The sequence below is a fragment of the Rhinolophus ferrumequinum genome, chromosome 22 (assembly GCF_004115265.2).
Source record: "Rhinolophus ferrumequinum isolate MPI-CBG mRhiFer1 chromosome 22, mRhiFer1_v1.p, whole genome shotgun sequence".
NCBI classification, from domain to species: domain Eukaryota; kingdom Metazoa; phylum Chordata; class Mammalia; order Chiroptera; family Rhinolophidae; genus Rhinolophus; species Rhinolophus ferrumequinum.
In genome coordinates this window covers 11797371-11813063 of record NC_046305.1, presented here as the reverse complement: position 1 = coordinate 11813063, position 15693 = coordinate 11797371, and positions in this window count along the sequence as shown.

The window sequence follows — 15693 nt, the reverse complement described above, 5'->3', positions numbered from 1 at the left end:
AACCCTTATTAGGTCCCTACTGTGAAGCATGCTAGGCGTTGTGCGGCCGTGCCAAAGAAGCAGAAGGAGGTTTTGTGTCTTAAGGTGCACGTTCCAAAGGTGTACATTCCAAAGGTGCACATGAATCCTCAGGCACCTGTTCCCAGGTCCACTTCCCGGCTTCCTCTGGCCATGCTCAGAGGAAGGGTCAGCTCAGAAGTACAGGGAACGGGCTAGCTCCCACCAGAACCTGAGAAAGTCAGGAGAAGACGCCATAGGAGATGCCCTCAGAGAAGAGGGTGGGCAAAGGGAAGGCAGAGCAGGACCCGCGCCACTGTAACGGGCCTGGGCCCTACCCTTCTCGCCACTGCCCCACCCTCCTCTCCACAGAGGAGAGCCTCCGTCACTGTCCACCTCATTTCCTGCCCCAGCATCAGCACAGGAACCCCAAGATCAAGACGCAGCAGGCTGGTTAACCGTTAAACCAAGAAGACTGACCACAAACCTGGCCTTCCCCACCGGTCACCTTGCGCCTCCTCCTGTCCCTCAGCAAACAGCTCGGCCGCCTCCCAGTCCTTACCCCATTCAGGTCCGTCTGCGGCCAAGCCCAGGGCCTTGGAGCCGCTCTGGGACATGCGAATCCCCAAGGAGGCAATGGCTGCAAAGCAAAGGGAGGCCTTGGTCGCAACGCGAGGCTGCAGAGGCACCGGGGTCCTGGGTGGCAGCCTGCACCCTCCCCCCCCACGCCGTGGTCATCCCCACGGCCTCTGGCCCCCGGCTCGGGACAAAGTGCTGCGCCTGCGCCACCCAGTGGGCGTGGTGGGAACTGCACGTCCCTGAGATCCCAGCGGCCTCCCCCGCTTGCGGCTGATCACCGAGACAATTAAGAACAATGCCTGGCGTCGAGTCCACCCTGGTGTAAGGTTGCTCTCATTCCTGTGCCAGGAACGAAGGCACTTTCAGCAAAAGAAGAAGCCGGAATGGTAGTAATACCCATCGTGCAGACGAAGATGGTAACATCTACGATTTCAGTGGCGCTTTAAATTTCCCCGGGTGTCCGCGTTCTGGGCCAGTGGGCTGTTTGACAGCCTGTGGCAGAATCCAGACCGTCCGCCGCATGCAGCACTATTGTCAGGCGGTGCCTTGGAGTCCTGGGCTAAACATTACTTACAAGCACCCACTTATTCACTGAGCTGCCCTTTAGTATACTTCAGTCCCTGACACCTGCAGGCAGCTGCCCATGAAACGCCTCCTATGGTCTTATGGGCCTTGGCAACCTTCTCTTTCCGCTTCCAAAAAGCCTCCAAAAAGCAAGCCAGGGAATATTTTCCGCTGGTAACTGCCCACCTCGCTGTGGGAGCAGAGAAAGGCTCTGAGAGGGGAAGGGCCGCTTTAGAGAAGGGGAGAGTGTGGTGCGTTTCACCTCCCTGCCCGGAAGACTCTGCTTCAGGCCAGACAGTAAAAGAACACGTGAATCCACGGGGCCTGTCCTCAGCGCCCACGAGCCCTTCGCTCTACGCCCCGGCTGATGTGGCACGGGAAGGTGGCACTGGGCCACCAGAGCAGATGCCCTCCAGCCCGGTCTGCGTCCCACACCTGAGGCTGCCTCACAACGGTGGACGCCTTGCTGTGTGTGGGGGGGTCTCCCTGTACCGGGAGGAGCCTCCCTATAGAGAGAGGAGCCTCCCTGTAGGGGGAGGGGCCTCCCTGTAAGGGGAGGGGCCTCCTCGTAGTGGGAGGAGCCTCCCCAACACCACTGGCAGGAAATCAGGTCACTGTGAAGAAATCAGCTTTCTAATTTTGTTTTGCTTCCCCACACCAGGTATTCGGGACTTTCTCCAACACATCATTCAACTGTGCCCACTCGTCACCTTCTCAGGGGACTCTCCCATCACCAGCCTAGGTCAACAGCCCCTGATTCCACCTCTTCTATGCTAGCATTTTTCTAGGCAGAGGGGATGAGGGTAAAGGAGACACCAAGTGACATGGGAGCCAAGGGGGAAGGGGAAGTGGTCAGCGGTGAGAGGTGGGCAAGGGTCAGAGCAGAGAGGGGCCTGTTAGCCATAGTAAGAGGTGTGGCTTTTGTTCTGAGTCTGAAAAGGACGGATATGATCTGATTTACACTTTTTCAAAAGATCACTCTGGCTGCCTTTTGGAGAACTGATGTGGGGAGGATGGCGATCAAAGAAGCAAAGCAGGGAGACCATTTAGGAAGCCATCGGAAGTGACGACGCGGCTTGGACCAGGCCAGTAGCAACTGAGGTGGTAAGAAGAGGTCAGATTTGGGATACGTATTGGAAGGTGAAACAGACTATTGCTAGTCGATTTGGATGCGATGTGTAAAGGAAAAGGAGAAATAAAGAATTGTGGAACAAATTCAAAAGGAGTACGGAGGCATTGCTAGATAACAATGATAGATATTTATTCAAGCATCTTCGAGTTTGCACACTGGAAACACAGATAGGCAAAAAACCCAGAAGTATTCCAAAGAAGAGAGAAAAATTAAAAGTTCTTAGAGTAAAAGCTCATCCTTGAGAATGATCGGTCCTACATTCTCAGCCCTGGGATGGGTCCAGGATGGTTATCAATCAGATGTCAAGCAGTCAGGAAGATGGACGCCACCAGGAGGTCTGGTCACGTCCAGTGGTCTGGATAAGAGATGTCAGGTGGATGTATGTATACATGAGTCCTTCAGGGGGTTATTAGGTTTCCTGGAGGTCCAGATGCATATCCAGGCATTGACACAGGACCAGAAAGTGCAAAAAATTTAAGTTCTCAAGCTATTTAGAACAAGAACAGGGTCTTTCTCATGCCTCAATCTTCATAATGTTAACAATTTTAGCAACTTGCTTAAAGTGACTCCATTTTATATATTCCCTATCTTTACTCCTTCCTCAGGATCCTTCTTAGCATTTTGTCCTGAGCAACTGGAAGAATGACAATTGCTAATATTCATTGTCAGCCACGCACTCTTCTAAACCTTTGACATGGTTTAAAGCCGTTTCAATTTCATACACTTTTATGAACTAGGTGTTATTATTGTCCCCATTTCACAGAAGAGGAAATTGAGGCACAGAAATCAATTTGCATAAAGTCACACACCTAGCAAGTAGAAAATCTGGGGTTTGAACTCCATGCTAAACCACTACACAGTTCCCTCTTTTTATGAAAAAGAAAAATATCATTTGCTGTAATAGGAGACGCTGGGGGAGGAGTGGGGCTTTGGGCAGGGGGTGAATCAAAAGCGCTGGTTTGCATGTTTTCAGGTGAGTTGCTTTTTAAACATCCAAGTTAGGTGTAAACTCTGGCTGTGGGTGACAGGAAGGGAGCATGGGGCTGGAGTGTTAACTATGGCAAGGAATGAGGAGACAGCAGAAGGCTGAAAGGTGGAGTTTAATGCCTGATTTGAATGGATGCGAAAGAAAATTGATCTCTCAGAGCATCCCACCTTAGGAGTGTCAGCAAAGTGTCGGGAAACATGATTCTAGAGCAGCGCTCGTTTTCATCTAAGGATCCCATGAAAGCCCTGACCTGGCTCCAGAAAAATAACATGTGCACATATACAACATTGTCCACCCAATGTCAGGGTGTTCGTGGGTCCTCAGAAGACATCACAGGCCATTCCAGTGTTACTATCAAGCCTCCCCTCAACCATCAGCAACAACCAGATGTCACCACATCCCTGAGGTCTGACCAGACCTCTGATGAAGTCTCCATAGGTCAACCTCTCTGTCTGCACGAGGTAGGTACTACACCGCGGAAAACGCCAACTCTCTGGAAGGTGTCTGTATAGAGCACGGCTCCTCACTCATCACCCCTCCCTTCTTCACACACCCCCACCCCACAGGTGTTGCATCTGTAAATGTTTGCTGTTTACTTTGGCTTTGGCCCATGTGGAATAGGAGGATGTATCCACACAAAGTCCTGTTCTTTTATTCATCTCCAGGTAATATTATTAATCTGGACAGTTTCTAAATTTAAAGACAAGACTAGCTCCAGCCACTGTTTCCATCAACAAAATTGCTTCTCTGTATATAACAGCATTGCCACTGTTGCTTGTTTGTTTCTTTTGGCTGCCCAGCTTCCAGCACGCTTCCTCTCTGGGGGAATCCCCCATCCCCACTGTGAGTTCTAGTGGAGGCAGGATCCATCAGGCCTTCTGGGAGTTGAAGTCTCCAGGTGCTCCCACTTCTCCCAACCCCTATGGAGCTTGCAGGCTTCCTATCCTGGCCCAGCCACCTGGGGCCTCTGACATGTGAGGGAAACGGTGCAGGGACAGAAGAGAACTTATTTTTGGCCATGGCAGCTAGACCAACAGACCATCTGGCTGGTTGGTTACAGATCCCTGCTTTATTGTTACCTGGCAGCAAGTAAGTGATGCCAGGACCGCCAGGGCCAGAAGGGAGAAGGTCCCAGGAAGACCAGGTCACAGCTGGTGGGGCTGCCTGAGAACAGAAGTTCTTGCAATAGGCCACACCAGAAGGACCCTAGAGCTAGGGAGCCATGGGCAATACGGAGCTGGTCAGCGGTCAGAGCAGATAAACTCGGGTGGGGCTGAGACAAAGGGAAGGTCCAAGGGTGAGGCCACACCAGGAGCAGGATGAGACAGAGCAGATGGTAGTAGAAGGTCAGCTGAGTCACAAACCTGGGGTGGCGGAGGGGAGGGGCCTTCCCTCTGGGCTGAAAAGAGGCTTCTGCTGGACCAGCAAGGAAGCCAAGAAGCACCCACGGCGGCTAAGGAGACGCCCATCCCACCTCCACTCGGCCAGCGGGCTGCAGTGAGGGAGCCTTGCTCTGTGCCACAGCTACTACCTGAGAATGGAATTTTGGGCACTTGAATAACATGTTCCCAAAATGTGTCATGATCACTTAGAAACCGCCCTGTCCCCTCCAACCCTCACCCAATTGCCAGGGATCAGTAGCTCCTGACACATTTATTTTAAATCTCTCTGTTCCCTGTCAGTTAGCCACTTTAACTTTCCACTGTGACACTGATGAAAGTCACTATTCAGTGCTGGACCCAGATCCCAAGGGGAGGGACTTGGTTGCCATGGAGATAGAATCTGGGCTTGGCGCTGCCCATTCAGCTGCTGGTGTTACTGGGGTTGACTCACCGCCTAGCCTAGCACGAGGCAGGAAGCCAATCCTCGTGCACCCCCACAGCCTTCCCCTGCCCCCAACTTTATCCAGAGTGTGTTCTGCTGACTAGCTGTTGACCCTTGTACTTGATCTCTGCTGCTAAAACCTGCCACCATGGGAGCCCACAGAAGCCAACCCACGGCTTACTCAGATCTCAGCCACACCTCAGACCCGGAGAGAAATGACTCAGATTGGACAGTGGCTCCAAATGTCCTCAAGTGACTCAGCAAACAGAGTACAGTTGACACTCAGAATCTCACCTATCAATTCAATTTGTCATTTACCCGGCAGTGGCTGCCACCATTTCCCAACACATTTCCTCAGTTACATTTAAGTGTGAGCTGACCAGCCAAATCCCCAACGTTGCCTGCCGAACACCCAGAGTCTCACTCCGGCTGCTTGTTCGAATCACTGGGAACACTGGCAACCACCAAAACCCCAGGCCTCCTGCAGGATCTGGATTTAACTGGTTTAGGGTGGGCCTGGGCCCATGTTTCCAGAGCTCCCCAGGTGATTCGAATGTGTAGGCAGGGGGGTGGCCCACGGCTGGGACGCTTGGTTCTGTGAGGGAGAAGGATGCTACACAGACACACGATTTCCCTCCCCAACACGTCTGCAGCCTGGCTCCTCCGTCAGTCAGTCGGTAGGCCTGGGGGGCCCGAGATGCTGCACATCTGATGAGCTCCCACGTGACGCTGGTCCCCAGCCTTTGCCAGCAATAAGCAGTAAGCGGGGTGTTGACCTTTTTGCTGGGACAGTGGTGGGAACATTTCTTAAAATCAGGAGCCAGAGCAAGAGTACAGGCACCTTCACTTTTAAAGTAAGCTTTTGAAAAGAATGACTGAGGTGTACGACACATAGAGCAAAGGGCACACGTCGCAAGTGGACAGCTTGACCCATTTTTGACCCAGCTTGAGGTATAATTCACATACCATAAAATTCACCCTTTTAAAATGTACAATTCAGTCATTTTCAGTATCTCCACAGAGTCGCACCACCATTGCCACTATCTAATTCCAGGACATTTTCATCACCCCCACGAAGAAATCCTGTATCATTCACTAGCAGTCATTCCCCCTTTTCCCCTCCCCCAGCCCCCGACACTCTCTAATCTATTTTTTTATCTCTGTGGATTTGCCTTTCTGGAGTTTTCACAGAAAGGAAATCACAACATATGTCCTTTTGTGATTGGCTTCTTTCACTTAGCACAACGTTTCCAAAGTTCATACGTGTGGCGTGTGTGTGTCCGCGCTCCGTTCCTTTTCATGGCTGAGTAATATTCCATCGTGCGGCCAGACCACGTTTATCACTTATCCTTTCGGCATCAGCTGACCGACCCTTAGATTGTTTCCACCTTTTCAGTGATGGGAAGAAGGCAGCTATGAACACTCACGTACACGTCATGGGGGGGGGGGGCACTGTCTTTCGTTCTTTGCGGGCCACACCCCGGAGGGGAATTTGCTGGCTCATAGGTTAACTCCACGTCAAGTTTCTGAGGAACTGCCCAACGATTTCCCAAAGCAGCGTCGCCGTTTTCCACTGGCAGCTTGAGAAACACTTCTGCACCCACAGCACCGCCACGCAGGTCACGGCACAGGGTCTCGTCAGGCTCCAGGACTCGCCCCGGGCCTCTTCCCTGTCAGCCCCTCATCCTAAAGGTAACCACTGGTCTGACGCCTGTCACCACCGAGGCAGGGGCGCTGACAGGCAGACGGCCGAGAACCCCGTTAGCGAAGGCACAGTGACGGAGGCAGGGCCCCCCCTCAGCTTTCCACTCCCTGCGAGGACCCGTACCCACACCAAGGCCTGGGCGCCAACCAGCTTTCCTCCCCCCTCGCCCGCCCCACTTCCTGCACAGCCAGCGGCCCCCCTCAGAGAAACAACAGGAGGGTGGGCGTCTCGATCGGGATTCTCCGGGCGGCCCGGGAGCGGAGTGCACGAGGCCCCAGGCTCACCCCAAGGACCTCGGCCTGCAGTGCCGCGGTTACGCCCGCTGGGCCTGCCGTGCGGAGTTGGCCTTGGCAAGGGCCCCGTCACCACTGTCCTCCCGGGTCACACTGTCTTCCTCCGCCCCTTTTAGTTTCCACTCACCTCCCACCGACAGGTGCTCCAGGAGAGACGCAGCCCCCGGGCCTCAGGTCGCCGCCCAGCGGCCGAGGCGGGACTTTCCCAGCAGGCCTCGGGCCGGCAGGGAACTGCGCATGGGCACCGCCCTGTGTTCTCGCGCCCGACGCTGCACGGCTGGGCTCAGCCGGGGGGTTGCCCGCGTGGTGGTCCTAGGCGAGTCGGGCCTGCAGCTGCCACAGCGAGACCCCCACTCCTCGAGGCCCTTTCTCCTGCCTCAGCGGTTCTCTGGCGTCCAGCCCTGCAGCCCACCCTTTTCCCTTGGCCTCGCCCAAGCACACACGCAGAATTACACACACGAAGTCACTGTCACACGCACTCAGAACTGCTCAGAAATATTTACCTTTGACCTGCAAATCCTTGACTTGCCAATGACCTTCCATACCAACCCCTCACCCCAAAAGTCGCTCCTGCCAGTTCCTCTGATTGTGTGAGAGGCCCCTGGCAGTGCTCAGGCTCTGCTCCCAAAATACCATCCCGATTCAAACAGCTTGAAATTGTCTTGTTTCTCCAGCCCACCATCTGGGAATTTATCAATTAGGCATGAATTTGGGTACCCTGGGAGGGCCAGTCTGTCACACATCAGGGTGCATTAGTGTAATGGATTGCTGTCCTACCAACACCAAGCTAAGAAGGGCAGCTGCAGGCGTGGGAGTGTGGATGGGAGTGGAGAATGGAAAACTCTGGAGCATGGTAGCCACTGGGGGCAGGGCAAGTTGGGATGTGCCCAGGAGTTCTGGACATGCAGTCTGGAGGCTCTGGAGAGAGGAGTCCCATCGGGGTTTGGATAGGGCAATGAGTGGATGCCAACCGTGAACTTTTCAAGGTTCCATATTTTATATACACCAGACAGGAGTTGGAACCTAACTTCCCTTCCTGTTCCCCAGGGTCCCGTCACTCCTACTCTTCTCTCCTCCTCCATCTCTTCCCCTATTTTCTTTCCTCTCCTCCACACTGTATTTCCCCTATTCCTTTTTCTCTGATCCCAGAAGAGAAAATTGTCTCTTCAGTTCTATTTTCTCTATCTTAAAGATTTAAAAGGCGTTTGGGGGCTAGCCTCTGAATCTAACTATTGTTATAGAACCACTTTATGGGACAATGTCTGACTAGCCCTGTGCCTGGCTTAAAGTAGGTGCTCAACAAATGCCGGTTAAGTAAATAAAGGAGTGAATGGAAGTCACTTCATTGTGAGCTCCACATACTGAATTGAGGAGTGGCCTTTTAGAACTGATCCCTCTGTGGGTGACCACTGGATTCCCCGTAGGCACAAATCACAAGTATCAGTCGTCCTGGGCTCCCACAAGATTCCAAAGATGAAGCCAGGGTGGGACCCAGGATTCAGACCCCTCTTGTCTGCTTCCTTTCCTCCTCGCAGCTTTTTCTTCGGTAGTGGTCGGTGGACAGGAACTGATGGGAGCCTAGCGCCCTCTGCTGGTGTATTTTCATAGTTGGCTTTTGCATAGTACTTGGTTTTATATACCCTCGTTTTTAAATAGATTTGGGCAAGACGGGGAGTATTTCTGGTTTTATTGCAGGCCCACTCTTCATGACTGTCAAGTGTGAAGGTGGCTCCTAGTGATAAAAATGGGTGTCAAGATGATATTAATTTAATGGAAAGTAGGTTTTGTTTCTGTTTTAACAACCTCCTAGTACCCAAGTGTCAAGTTGAAATAGCTTCTACTGCAGGCTCAGGGCTGCGTCTCTGATGCCAGTGGGTTTCTTCACAAGTTTTGGAGAGGCACAGGCCTGGTTTTGCCTAAGCAAATTGAGAAATGTCCTCCAAGAAAGAGAAGCAACCATGTCCACAATGAGACTGGCTCCTGGACAGAGGCTGGGGCTGAGCTTTCCCCGATCAACAGGAAACTCTGGCTCTCAGGACAGCTGCAGAGGGAAGCCAACAGGTCTGCTATCTGCACCAGACCCTTTCAGCATTCCTCTAGAATTGCCACAGCAGACACCTGGGTCGGGAGGGTAGCGAGCAGGGACACAGTCCACAGGGGCACAGAACCCAAAGCCAAAGTAACCCAGAGTGTGGGCAGCCCCTGCTGAGAGAGAGGCTCCTTATCTTCCATATACACGGAGTCACCCGGGAAGACTTGTGGAAATGCAGGTCCTGATCCCGTAGGTCTGGGGAGACAGCCTGAGACTCAGTATTTCTAAGGAGCTCCCACATAACACCGCTGCTCCGGGGGCCACACTGTGAGAAGCAAGAGTGTAGAGGAAACAGGTTCTGAAATTAGAATGCTCAGGTTCGAATTCCACCTCTGCCACTTATTCGGTGACCTTGGACAGACGACCCTCGGTACCTTCTCTCTTCGAGGCTTTTTCATCCTGTATAATAAACAGGGAGAGGGACAGTTTGAATGACTTCATAGAATGACAAATAGAATGATTTCATAGGTTGTTGGCAGAATAAAACAAAACAATGCAGGTAAAGCTCTTAGCACAGAGCCTGCTGTGCCTGTTATATGGTAAATATCTTTATAGTCATGTGTCCTTTTAGCAAGTGTTTATCAATCCCCTGCTACCCACTTGGCAGTGACAGAAGCAAAACCCCTGTTCTCAAGGAGCTCACCTTCTGGCAGAAGACGACAACAAGTAAAATGTATGGGACGTAAGTTTGTGATAAGTTTGCTGGAGAGAAAATAAAGCAGAGGAAGGACCCTAAAAAATGCTGGGGGTGGGGATGTTGTTATTTGTATAGAATACTAGGGAAAGTATACTGAGAAGGTAATTTTGAGGTGAGGGAGCTGACCACGTGGACAGCTGAGGAAATGGGAGGAAACACTGTAAGTGCAAAGGTCCTGGGCCAAGAGTGTACATGGAATGTGTGAAGAAGAGCAAGGGAATCAATGCGGCTTGAGCCCAGAAAGTGAGGGGAGAATAATACTCGTATGTGTGGGTGTGTGTGTGGGGGGTGATAGTGACAGATCAGGTAGGGCCCTGCAATCCATTGACTTTGGAGTTTGCTCTGAGAGAAATGGGAAAACACTGGAAAGTTCTGCATAAGAGTGACATGATCTAACTATCATTTTAATAGGACAACTTTGGCTTGTTGAGACGAGACTGTAGGGGACTCTTCCTACACTTCAAGGCCATTGTAATAACCCACGGGAGAGAGAGGAGAGTGACAGAGATGCTGGTGGAAGTGGTGGGAGCATATATATCGAGTAAGTATCACTCATAGTTATAAACATGAAACCATTTTAATTTTGTTTCCTGTTGTCTTTTTAAATTGTACTTTCAGTGGGGTTAATCTTCCCCCTTCCTCTGGATGAACACTTGGAGAGAGCATGACTTCACCGGCCATTCCCAGAAAACAGAAAGGTCTAAGGTGCTTTCCATCAGAAAAGATATTAAGAGATCACAACTGGCTGTGTCTCCATTCTTCAGGGTCCTTCCTGGGCCATCTACCACTTCCTTAAAAAAAAAGAAACAAATAAAAAACAAAACTTTTTTTTATACAAAATTACATGTTTATTGTAGAAATATTAGAAATTATAGATAAGCACGAAGAATGACAGAAAAAGCTGTCATAATCCTACTACACAGAGAAAACCACTGCTGTTATTCCTGTGTACATTTCTGTCTTTTCAAGTTCATGCATGCCTCTCTCTGCACACACATTTTTTTTTACCAAAAATGGAGTTATACTCTAACACCGCTTCATAATTTGCTGTTTTTAATTAAACATTATATCATCAGCATCTCTTGATGACATTAAATATATTTCAACAAGGTATTATTCTGAATGGCAGTGGAGCACTCATTCCATTGTGTGCCATCATTTATTTAGCCAATTGGTGTCCACTTACATTGTTTCTGATTTACGATGAGTCCCTTGTAGTGAAATCTGGGCACACATCTGCAATTTTTTTCCTCTCTTTTCAGGCATCTGATATATGGATCACCAAACTGCCCCTCACAAATATCGTACTAGGCAGACTCATACTGGAGCTGCTCATTCCCCCCCATACTCATCACCCATAAAAAAAAAAACAAAGCCCTTCATCACCACTTTTAAAAACGGACATCAATATTAAAGTGTCAAATGGGCAGGACCCTCCACCCCGTTAAACTCTGCTCCATCGCCTGCTGAGGGTACATTTCCTCCTTCTGGGTCTTCTAGTCTGAGAATCGGGGTTGGGCTTTTACATTTGCTGTTTAATCTTAATTCTGGAGCTTGAACTTGGTTTGGTTGCATTTTGTTTTAATATAAAGAGAAGAACCAAAGGATCACCTTGATCACGAATATAGGAGGGTAAATCACTTTTGAAATACTGAGAGGGAGACTCTAGGGGCCCCTGGAGTCAGTCAGGGTAGCCCCTCCTTAGGAAGGGGGGTGGGTAACCCATTGCCATGGAAATGGGTGCAATCAAACCTGTTAAGTCTGAGAGATTGGTCTGGGCTCCCGTCTGGGGTGGTGGATTTCTGAGTCTGTCCTCTCCCACCTTCTGGGCTGGCGGTGGCCTTTGACCTGGGAGAAGGCAAGCTGTGAGTAGGCATTGTGCCAGGGCCCATGGCAGTGATGGAATGGAGGACACAACCTGGCCTCCTCCAGGGCCCACCCTGCCCACCTAATTGCCTCCCACTGACTCGCCCTCGTGTTTCTCTGGTGACTGCTTGAGTCAGGGCTGCAGCACCTGTTATCTGTGGGCGAGCTGGGGAGAGCCAGCTGCACCTCACTCTGTGGAATCGGACACTGAGAAGAGATGCTGTGTTACAAGGGACCCATTCTGTCCTCTGGAACATCCAGTCCCAATCTCCATACCATGTGTATATTTTCTTATCATTTGATTTCTTAATATACACATCCTTCCTCCTCTCAAAACAGCTTTAGGTCATTTGTTTATTTTTTAAATAAAAATGGATCAACATTCACTTCATTGCACACAAGGCTATGATGAGAGTCTGTCAAGGTGTCAGGAAATTGACATCAATTAAAAGGACTGAAGGCCTTTTAATCGAGGAAAGGCAATTCTGAGCTCATCATCACTGCTGTCATGGCAGTTTTTCTAAAAAACTGAATTCCTCTGCATATACTTTCATTTAACCCTCATAACCCCCCTATGAATTAGGCGTTATCCCCATATTCCAGATGAAAACACTGAGTCTCAGAGAGGTGAAGTGACTTACCCGAGGCCACACGGCTGATTTGTATCCAGGTACAGCTGACCCAAGGTCTGTGCTCCTGCCTTACCTCCTTCCCTCGGATGTGCTGCCTGCCCCAGAGAGCCACAGAGCAAAGGGAGCAAGGAGCACTGGACCGGGAGTCAGAAAGCCTGGCTTCTGGTCCTGACTTTGCTACAAATTGGCTGTGTGGCTGAGGGCTCCTTACTGCACCTCTCTGGGCCTTGTAAATAAAAGGCACTGGATCAGACAATCTCCAACATTCCTTCTAACTGTGGGGCCTTAGTTCAGGCTTGTTTGGTGTTAACAGAAAGCCACTCTGCAAAACTGGGCACTGCAGTCCCCGAGTCTGGGGGCTTTCACACAGCCAAGGCTGGGCTAGCACCAGACCAGCAGGGCCTGGGGCCTGGACGGGGGCTCTGGCAGCCCCTCCCTGCAACTGCATGGGTCACCACTTCCCTCGGCTCCCCCATTTCATTTTGTCTGCAAACTGGTTTTCTTTTTCTGTAGGTCAGCCTTCTCTGCTTCTTTGGCCAGTGGTGGCAGATGCTGCTCCAGCTCCCGTTATAAGGCCTCAGTTCTGGGGGCCTACTGAGTCTCCCCAAATTCCAATTCCAAATTCCAAGGGAAAGAAATCCAATTGGGTAAGTTGAATTGGAAATCCACCCAACTGGGACGTGTAGCACAAAGAAGTGGGGGCTTGGAGAGATGCCCCCCAAGAGGCTCTGAACACAGGACAGGAAGAGCATCTTTGGCAGAAGAGACAAGGTGAAGTACAATTCGATTCCCGATGAGGTGACATTGAGACCTACAGAAAAAGCATGAGCTCACTGGGGTCTCTATCACTTCCTCCATGACACACCTTTGATGGCTCTCAGGGCCTTTTCTGGAAGAGCGAGGATGAGAGCAGGAGACGTGAGTTGCTTGAGGGCAGAGACTACACAGACTTCACTTACTACCCACTGTCCCTGCCACTTGACACGTGAGGCTGCGTGGCTGACATTCCCTATTTCTCACATTGGTACCACTTAGTCATTCAAGTCTGACATTTTCTCTCTTCCTCTTGTAGCAAATGAGCTTCCCAATCCCATGCCACCTTTAGAACATTTCCAGTGTCCATTCCTGAATCCCCCAACTCTCCCCCGCACACACCCTAATCCTGGTTCTTAGCAACTGGATCCCGAACCACTTCCCTTGACTCCAGTAGTTTCTTCTCAACCTGGAATCCACTGTGCACTTCCAGGTACTTGGTTCTTAACCGCTGTTTTCCACTCCAACTCCCTTCCTTGCTCCAAAACCTTCCCCAGAGCCCACGACGCATGGGATCACATCCAAAGTTCTCAATAGTCAAGGCTTTGCATTTTTGATCTGGTCTGAGCTGTCTGACATTTTCTCCTCCACCCCGTCTATAAATCTACACTCCAAGGTCCCACGTACGCCCTTCACATCCCCAAGCCCCTGCCTTTGTTCGTCTCCACCTCTCACTCCCACGCAGACCCCACCGTCCTGGCTGGCCTGCCCTTGGCCTCTGCACAGCTCTTCAAGGACTCAGTGACTGGGCAGCTTGGCCACTTAGAGACGTTCCCCACCCCCTCACTAGTTCCGGCTGGCACATCCTTCCTGTCCATGAGGCTGGTGTCTAGAGGCAGCGCTATGTCATCTCCATCTTCCTCCTCAGCTTGGAGGTCAGAGCCCTGACTTGGCGGGTGCTCAGAAATGTTGCCTCAACTTTTGCTGCCTTCCGGGTGATTCCCTCTTGACCCCCTCTAGGACGTGTGGCCTCAGGACAGGCCTGAAGGGTGCCAGGGTGCCAGTAGGGGTCTCCTCCTACTCGGGACCCTCCAGGACCAAGCAGGATGGTGAGGGATGAAGGGAGGTCCCGAGAAAACTCTCCAGATTCTCCAGATTTCCATCCCAGACCATGTCTGGAAATATACACATGTGATTGTGTCCTGTCTTCAGATTGGCTCATGAGACGAGGGAGACTGGAGGGCACTTAAGACTTGATTTTGTGGTCAGATCACCCCGACGTGTTTTCAAACCTAAGCAGAGGCCAGTTTTAAGAACGAAGACAAGGTGGTCAGGGAACCAGAGCTGCCACAATGAGCTGAAGTGCTGACTTATCCTCGTACAGAAGATTCTACTGTGCTCATCAAGCCCGGAGGACGGTGCCAGTGGTCTCTCGGGTCCCTGGCCCTGGACCCTTCCCAAGCTCCCCCGAGCTTCAGGTCCACATCATCCAACTCAGAGGCAACAGGACAAGCCTGTTTTGAGAGGACAGGTTTGCTCGGCTGTCAAACAGCTGGCACATCTGTCCTTGGGGAGCCACAGCCCGTCATGCCTGCTGACACTGCACATGGGCCAGCTCTGCTGGTGACCTTGTGCTTTCTCTGTAGGTCCCGTGCCACCTCATCAGGAATGGAACTGTACTTCACTGTGTCTCTTCTACCAAAGATGCTATTCCTGTCCTGTGCACAGAGCTTCTTGGGGGCAGGAGGTTCTCCCCAACCTGTACCCCACTTCTTCTTTGTGCTACAGACCCCAGTTGATCAGACCAAGGAGGAAATCCAACCCGACTTGCCCAGTTGGCTTTCTTGTTGGAATGAGAGCGAGCCAGAGAGAAGTCACCATGTCATTTATGACACAGTCTTGAAAGCAACACCCCATCACTTCTGCCATATTCTAGTCATTAGGACCAGTAACTACTTCTAGCCCTCACTCCAGAGGACACAAATTAGGCTCCTCTTCAAAAAGTGTCAAAGAATTTGGGGGCCTGTTTTAACACCACCCCAGCACAGAGCTGAACAATGAAGTATTCCCAAGTGTTTGGAAGCTTGGTAGTCAAGGCGCAGGGTCTGGGGTCCCTCCTGCAGAGGCTAAACAGCAGCTCCCAAAAGTGCCCATGTCCTAATCCCAGAACCTGTGACTGTTGTTACCTGGCAAAGGGAAGCAAAGCTGCTGATCAACTGACCTTAAAATACGGAGATGACCCTGTGTCATCCGGGGGGCCCGATGTCATCACAAGGGTCCTTAAAAGTGGAAGCCAGAGGCGTTAGAGTAACGGACAATGAGAAGGACCTGACTGGCCACCGCTGGCTCTGAAGATGGAAGGGCACCGTGAGGAGGAAAGCAGGCCGCCTCTGAAAGCTGAAAAAGGCAAGGAAACAGACTCTCCCCGAGAGCCTGCGGAAGGAACGCAGGCCTGCCACCACCTGGCCTCCAGCCCAGGGAGACCCTTTTGGACCCGTCTTAAGCCATTACACGTGCGGTCCTGTTACAGCAGGAATAGGATACTAACACCGGGCTATACCCACTTTCTTT